Source organism: Geospiza fortis, unplaced genomic scaffold (assembly GCF_000277835.1).
Source record: "Geospiza fortis unplaced genomic scaffold, GeoFor_1.0 scaffold351, whole genome shotgun sequence".
In the NCBI taxonomy this organism is placed as follows: domain Eukaryota; kingdom Metazoa; phylum Chordata; class Aves; order Passeriformes; family Thraupidae; genus Geospiza; species Geospiza fortis.
Genome location: NW_005054419.1, coordinates 1,980,137 through 1,988,788, shown reverse-complemented (window position 1 = coordinate 1,988,788; position 8,652 = coordinate 1,980,137). Strand labels below are relative to the sequence as shown.

The following is an 8,652-nucleotide window of genomic DNA, read 5'->3' as shown; positions in this document are numbered from 1 at the left end:
TTCCATTGACAACCCGGGTGCCAAAACCTTTTTCCTTGCTCAAACCCTGCAACTGTGCTCCAGCCTGGAGAGCTGCTGGGGAAATGAGCAATGAGCAGGTGTCAAATTCTGTCCTTTTATCTCTGGCTTTAAAAGACAGACACAATTATGTGCAAATCAGCGTAGTGAGGCAGCTGATTAAGTCCCCTTTTCTAGGAATTATTTTCCCAAGGCTCTGTGCACAGGCCAGCCAGAGTTATCAGCTCATCTGCAGACACAGTATGGCGGCTGCTCCACGTTCTAGAGACCCACAGACATAGAAACAGAGATGAGAAATTACTAATTCCTCACCCTCCATGTCAGGCAAAGAGCCCTGCATCGTCTGACAAGGCTTTTCTGGTACAATCTTTGCCTGGTTTGTGTATTTTGAGATTACGTGGGTACATTTGATACACATTAGTAGAATGCCTGGGAAATGAAATGAGACCTTAAAGTACAGGAAGTTGAGAAAGTTGAAAAAACTAAAGGTGAAAGTCTTCAAAATTCAGTGCATGGAAAGACTTTATGGCTTCTTCAGTCTACCTCTGAAGTTGTGTATTGTTCTGTGATTTTACATGTGAAGTGCAAAAAACTGCATCATGTTTCAACCTACAAAACAGGAACAGAAAATCCTCCCAAGCCCTATCACCTGCTGAGACCAGATTTTTAACTTTATAAAAATCCATGGATTTACATTACCTAGAGGTCTGGCAAATGTTTTTTTTCTTAGCCATGCTGGAAAATAGAGCTGGGGGGTTTTAAATTTAAAAAAAAAAAAAAAAAGATAAAAGAAAAATAGCTTTTGATGGTTTGAACTGACCTAAGAAAGGAAGTTACCCATATGATATCAAAAGGAAATTTTCCTTGCAGTCTTAATACAAAGCCTGAGTGTACTTCCAGGGATCCTGGTTGCCAGCCCACCCCCAGAAGCTGTGCCCCTGGGAGGGCAGTACTAAATAAAGCTCTTGATGCCATCTACATCAGTGCTGCTGTTTGCATAAGCACAGCTCCAAACTGTGCATGTGGGATATGCCCCTCAGTGCTAACCTATCATCCTTACATCCAAACCAAGAGAGGCTTTATATGCATCCTCATTATGCAAAGAGGAAAGGAGAGAGGATCATTTTGTCCTGATCCTTTCTAAACAAAAGAAGTAGAAGTTTTCAGTGCCAGGGAATTTTTTTCCAAATTTTTTCAGGTCTCTAGCAACAGTTTAGCCTATGCTTTTCCAAAAATATCTTTGAAGTAAGGGAGTGGAGAGAAGCTCATGAGTAGCTTGGAAAGTATATAAAGCAAACAGTGACATATAATGGAAACTGTTTCCAAGAGCATTTGGATTTCAGCAAGTACACGGTGCTGGGAGTTAACCACTCAATTATGTGGGTTGTCTTTTCCAGCATTAATTTGTGAAAAAGTCCATCTTTTACACACTTGCAATCCAAACAAAAGAACAAATTAAGAGAACCAAGCACAGAAACCAAGCTGGGCAATGGAGCACTGCAGACAAATGCTGCCAGTAATCTATATTCACATTGGATTGCATGAAGTGACCCAGAATTAACTATGGCTGCCCTCTCCTGGAAAACTCTCTGTAACAAATGAAGTTCTCTCATCCATTTCCATTAATGGCATTAGCATGCTTGGTGGCAGGACCACAGCAGAACAACTGGATAAACAGCTACAAGGAAACAGAAACAAGCAACAATAGAACGGAACTATTTTTCCACAGAAGTCCTGAATATCCTGAATAGATATTCCAGTCCCTCTTGTAAACCAGGGATACAACTGAGCTCAGCCAGAGAATGCAAACTGTTCTTCCTGGCTTTAGGTTTTAAAATGGATGTCAAATGTCAGGATGGGAGTAGGAAGAAAACAACTTGCAATCAATTCATAGAAGTTCTTCACATTCAGATACCTGAGAGCTTTAGGAAACTTCACTGGAAATCTTGATCTCCTTGAGGTTCAGTGACCAAATACAACATGAGCTCACAAGTTCCAGGGGACTGAGTGCTGGCTCCAGACTCAGCAGATCATCCTGCTGGTATGACTTTGTGCACATCTACAGACTCTTTCTTCACTCTTCAAATAAAGATGGAATTCCCAGAACAAATGAGGATGGGCAAGGGTGTTACTATGAGTCAGCAAAATGTCCTGACCCACAGTCTCAATGATATTGCTAGAATGCAGGAAGGGTGCAGGTGGTTTCAACCTCCTACCCACAGCTACATAATCACCAGTTAGGAAACCATTCACAGACCTTTCCTCTGAAAGCATTTTTTGGCTGACCTCATTCAGTAAGAATCTCTTAAAATCCTTTCTTGATAAACAATGGCATAAAATGATAATTTTGGAAGATCACTGGCCAAATCCAAGTTATTACTTCTTCCATAAAGGTATCCCTGAGTCATATCTCATGATAAGAGCACAGAATTACATGCTAATATTGTAGAAACACTGTGAGATTTCATTAGATTTAGCTATCAAATTGATCAATAGAGTATCCCTGATCAAAACAAATGAAAGGAAAACCAGAGGTAAAGAATTAATCACCTTCATGAGAGGTTTGACTGAAAGCGTTTTAAAAATTGCATCAATCTTAAACATCCATCAGAGTAGAATAATCTGTTAAATTTCATTCAAAACTACAAAGATCAGTTCAAGCATTTTAGAAGCTCAGTAGTAAATATCTACAAACGTCTGGTTTTGCTGAATTTTCTTCATTATTTTCCTCTTTATCCATGTCATTCCTGACCATTTTCTAATGTCTCCTGCATTTGCCTCTGACACCATCTACACTGCAGCAGGACCCACATGAAAACAAGAAAAATCTGTGCCCTTAAATAATCACTTTGTCACATAATGACCAGAGAAATCTCCGTGTATGCAATGAGCCCTTTCAAATGCCACATTCAATCTGCCTCAATGAAAAGTAGCTGTAATAGGAGGCAGATGCTCCCCAACAAGTCTACCAGCTGTTCAAGCCATATCCAGATGTTGTGCCCACTGAACTCCAAACACATGACCTTTCAGGAAAACAGGAACTTGTTCCCTGTCTTAAAATGCTGACCCAAGATCTTTATCACTATAAAATGCCATAAAGTAACTCTGCTCCTGGGATTCCTTCACAAGTACAGAACAACAAACCCACAAAACTAAGCGCCAAAAAATTACGGAAAAATAGAGGAGAATTGAGTTTGACAGAAAAGATCAATTCCAGTTGTCTTTAATGACCTGAATGACATAAAGATCAACTTTAGAATCCACACTCTTTTTTTCCCAATTTTATTTGTAGCTGGGCTCCATTTTTACCTTCCAGAGCATGGCAGCCTCAAGGAAAAAAAAATGCTTTGTATGAGCAGAGGTTTATTTCCTCTGACACTTTTCCTTGAAATCTAATATAAATAAATATCACTATCTTCTCTGTATAAAAGACTAATAAAATTGTTAAATTGCTTGAAAATCAGGCAAGCTTGAGCTACTCTTAAACTAATCTAAGTATTTCTCTAAAAAAAGAAACCAGTTTCTGCCACAATGTGCCAATGCTTGTTATTAACAACAATCTGAAAATGAATTTTTCTTGAAGGTGTGGCACTAACAGGAACTGAATATTCTCTCACATCAAAGAACTACCAGTAAAGACCAGCAGGAGGTCTGTTGGTATTTAGAAATTTTATTTAATTTTTAACATCTCAAAGTCATTCAGCAGAACGGATTGCTGTCTTTATCATCCCAAAGCACCTCATTAAACAAGTGAGTTAAACAACTATATTCTGCTAATGAGAAAACATGATTTAAAAAGTTCAGAGAAGTGGGAATGAGGAACAAAATTCAAAAGAAGAAAACATCCTTTCAACCCAGAAACATGCCCGTGGTTCATAAAATGTAAGTTGCAGTTTGGTTAACAAAATATAAGTGATAATTATGTCTTCTGTGAGTAAACAGTAAATAACCTGGTCAAAAATATATGGTGATATTTTCTGATAGAAGCCATGGGGATAATTTCTGCCCTGCCCGTGGTTTGATGGTCTAGAAAGGAAGAGTCTTCCACCTTTATGATAAGATTCTGTAATTAATATACAGGACTGTATGCCAGCTTTGGCATTTGGGCTATTTGCATTTATTGAAAATTGGTATTAGGACCTTGCTGAACTCCTGATAGGTATAATTATCCATGTATGCACCCACTAGGCTTACAGGGAAATACAGGTAATCACACATTCCAGGTATCAGGTTCATTTTTAAGATAGCTAATTGATTAACTATTAATAATAGTTAATAGTTGATTAATAGCTGGGAGCTATCTATACATAACAGCTACATCAGACACATTTAACCATGGCAACTTCCTTTGCCCTTTGCACATTTGAGAGTCACTGCAGCACTTCAGATCTTGGGAGTTCTCATATATTCCTTACCCATCCCTGTCCATGGCTCACTAAATATAGAATTTTCTTCTGAATTATGCCTGTCCAGAAGGACTTCTTCCTATTCCAGTAACAGCTTTTCTATGCCTAAAAGTAATACCTGGAATATTTCTACCCAATACCAAGATGGAAAAAGGGCTTCATTTGCTCAGTCAGCCTTTCCCCTGCAAATGCAGGAGTATTTGGTGCACATATTTACTCATGCATTGTGAATTCATGGACTTACAATAACCCCAGCAATATATCTAAATATTTGAAAGCAACTGTGGCAGAATCACTTTAGAAAATCCTTCTGAGAACGGCATGATGTTCATTTTCTTGCAGCCTGCTGAAATATTTACACAAATCTTTGTTCTGTGATGCAATTTGCCTGTTAATAATACTGAGCAGCAATCTACCTTGCCTAGACTTATCAAAATGGTCCTAAATACTTGAATCCTGTAATGAGAATAGGCATTGTCTGGAACTTTGGTCTGTAACGTTCTCTTGGATCATTTGAAAGCGTGGCTCTTTATTGCTTGGCCAGGGCATGAAATGCCATCAAAGCCAGCAAACACCATTTCCCTGACTGCCCACTCACCAAGTCCTGGGTAAAACAAAAATATGACACAGGCTGTACTGAGAGCCCTGGAAAGCCACCTGCCATCTTTGGCTCTGGGAGCTGAGAAATTTGTCCTTTGCAGTCACAGGAATGGCCTTTCTGTTGAGATTTCCAGGAGAGAAAAATACAGCTGTTAATTAATAAAACAGCCAAAGTTTATCTGCAGGTTGCTTCACTAATAAGCAGATCCAGTATTATGACTGCAGCTTTTCCAGCTTCTCTGCTGCCTTGCAGAAAGAGACCTGGAGCTATGAAGGTAACAGTGATTAGATGAAGTGTGTCCTAGTACTCCTGAAAGAGTTATTATTCAGAAAGATCATTCAGGTTAAGAGGAGATAAAAATTCCTTTCTTCTCTAAAGACTAAAAATTTTTTTACTTGTTTGGGTGCTTTCTCTTACATTTCTCTCCTTCATGTTCACTGCATTGCTGCCATGGGTCTGTTAAATTGGCAGCACCCAAAAGATACCTCAGGAATGAATGAATCCCTACTGAAAGCTGGTATTACATGTCTAACACACCAAAAAGTAGTGATCACAACACAAGACTGTTGATGGGTTCAAAGAAAAAGACTCAAAAGTGGCAAAACAGCCTGGCTTTATGTCCTGGCCCTGACTGCCTCTGTTTCACTGCAAAAAAAGTCACCTTGCTACTTAAAATCACAGAATTGTTTTGGGCTGTAATGCTGTGCCCCCATCTCCATCCATGACCATGGCCTTGGCTTTCCTCACACTCTACTCTGCCACCAATTGGTCTCAAATGCTCTCCAACGTCTCCTAAAATGCCTGTTATCAAACCCAGCCCTTCAGAAAGTCACAAACCTCAAATGAAGGATCAAAATTCAATTTCATCATATAACTGCTGTCAACACAGCCATGCAAAGAAATCTTTCTCTGCATTCTGCATATTTTGTCTCAGAAAATTTTGTTAACAATGCAAACAACCAATCTTATTAGTTCTTTAGGGAGCAAGGCAGAGAACAAGCATAGCACTGCTCTCCCCAGCAGGTAAAACTGGAGGAAAATCAGAGCTTTGGTGCTTCTTGAATCTACTGGAAAAAGCTACAGATGCCTTTGGCAGTGCAGCTTTCTCAGGTAATCCTCTACACAAACACAGCAAAGTCTTTTCTCTGTAAATTCTTTCCAGTCCCACAGAATGAGCTTGATAAAGCAAAGGCAGAGAAACAGCCAAATTTGAGATTGAAAAGACAGGTAATCTCCATCTGTAAGACTATGATTGCTCCATGTGCAGTAATTCTTCTGAATTATCTAGTCTAGTTTCAACTTAAAAATGATGAGACTTCCCCCATATCCTGCAGGAAATACCTGCACAGTTCAATAGATCTTACTGTCAAGGCTCCTTCATTCTCAGTCTAAATGTTCCCATTCTAATTTTATCCCATTACTCTTAGTTATTGCCCATATTCTGGCCTCAAAGTAATTCCACTCTCACATGGTGCTGGTATCCTAATATTTCTATCCTCCTTTACCCTCTGGCAAAGGAAGACATTAGAAAAATACACTAGAATAAATTAAAATTGTCAGAAAAGCCAATGAATGCCAGATAATTTTAAGATAAATACAATTAGAGCAGTTAAAAATGGAGGAGGACTATTAGATTACTGAATGCATCCCTGAATACAGGATACCTTAAATTAATCCAATATTCAATGTGATCTAAGACAAAAGGTCAAGAAGAATCTTGCATATCTTCTTTAATTTAGAACTTCCTGGCCTTTATACAATATCTAAAAGTGCCATACAGCAGCACCCAAAGGTATGTTAATTTATTTCTCAGAAACACACTTAATTTCTTTTTAAAAAATGATGCACTTTGTCTTTCAGCAAACTTTTCTCCAGTGGGAAGGCCTTGGATGGGACTTAAGTTGCCTGTCAAGCCTGTGCTTTCTCCAAGCTGAGTGGGAAATATTTCTGTGCCTGTCTGCAGTCAGGTACAACTGCTGCATCCAACCTCATTTCAGCTGCAGTTTCAACAAACACACATGGGAATGCAGTACTGGAAGAATATTTGATTGTGTTTGTTTACCAACAGTGTTGATGCCAAGCAGCTCTGCCTGGCAAAAAAAAAATTAAAAAAAAAAAAGATTAAATTTGTTTTTTAATAATTCCACAACTCTGATAGGAACTGTGCTACAAGAAATACCATTTCATCATCAGAAGACAGATGGTCTTAATGAAACAGCGATATATCAAAATCTCAAACCTGTTATTCTTGTGAAAGTTATTTTAAAGGGAATAATAAATTTAAATACATATTCCTAAAGTCAGACCATGTACCATGGCTGTGATTACCAGCAGTCTCACTTCAGTTTGGTGTGGGATTTTTTTGTTTAGTTTTCTTTGTGGTTTTACGTAGATTAGTTCAAGATACAGGGAATTTCACTTTTTTCCAACATAGCATCCTCAGGGAAGAACGGTAAAGGCATTTCTAAACTTTTTAAACTAATAAATCCCAGTCAATTTCCAAAATATCTAGCAGGCTTCAGTGTGTTACAGTCTGCATTTACTTTTAAACATTTTTCTGAAGGACTGAAAAATTACTTTGAAAACATCAGACAGCTCAGTCCAGAATGAACTCTATTCCTTTGAATGACATTGATTCAGATATCTAGACTCAAGAAAGCATTTTCATGTAACAAAACTCTTCATTTTGGGGTCAATTAAAAATAGATTCAGGAGCAAATAAGGTTCCTTAGCAACTTAAACAAAGCAGGAAAAACCAGCATGGCTAACACCAAGGGAAAACCAAAGTGTCTCATCTCTTTGCTAAATTACCTTCTTTTATTTCATTAGCAGCCTCTTCAGGCCTGTTCTTTGAGGGACATTTGCTGCCATGTGCAATGATTTCAGAAAGGCTATTTTCACTCTGCTAACCAGGCATGGGGAAGCCAGGCTGTGCTCAGCTGTCCCCATTTTTGTCACTGGGGTGACTCTGCCCTTTGCTCTCCTGAGACCCCACCCTGAGCTTGGGGGCTCCCAGCACAGGAATGACCTTGTTGGAATGAGCCACCAAGTTGAGGGAGGGATGGTCACCTCTGCTATGAGGAAAGGATGAGAGAATTGGGATTGTTCAGCCTGGAAAAGAGAAGGATTTGGGGTGATCTAATAGTGGCCTTTCAGTACCTAAAAGGACCTAGTGAGAAAAATGGAGACTTTTTCCAAGGTGATGGAGTGACAGGACAAGAGGGGATGGCTTCAAACTGAAGGAGAGTAGGTTTAGATTAGATCTAGGAAGAAATTCTTTCCTGTGAGGGTGGTGAGGCCCTGGCACTGGCTGTCCATAAAAAAATGCCCCATCCTGGGGAGTGTTCAAGGGAGGAACTCTGAGCAAGCTGGTCTAGTGGAAGGCGTCCCTGTCAATGTCAGGGGATTGGAACGAGGTGATCTTTGAGGTCCTTTCCAATTCAAACCATTCTGCGATTCTGTGTTTTGCTTTGTGCTTCTTTGGCATCTCATTTAAGAGGTCATTGCTTTGCTATTTTGATTTTCAGGCGCTATGAACAGCAAGCACTTCAATAACAATACTCTGGTTTGTATGGAAAAAGTAGTGTATACAGCAACAATGATGACACCTTCTACTTGGAAACTGCA

General features: G+C 39.2%; 1 protein-coding gene across 2 annotated transcripts in view; it reads right to left on the bottom strand.

The window, feature by feature from the left end:
• The window catches only part of TRAPPC9 (trafficking protein particle complex 9), a 442,757-nt gene that overhangs the window by 21,919 nt on the left and 412,186 nt on the right, over nucleotides 1-8,652 (bottom strand). The gene's annotated exons all lie outside the window — the stretch shown is intronic.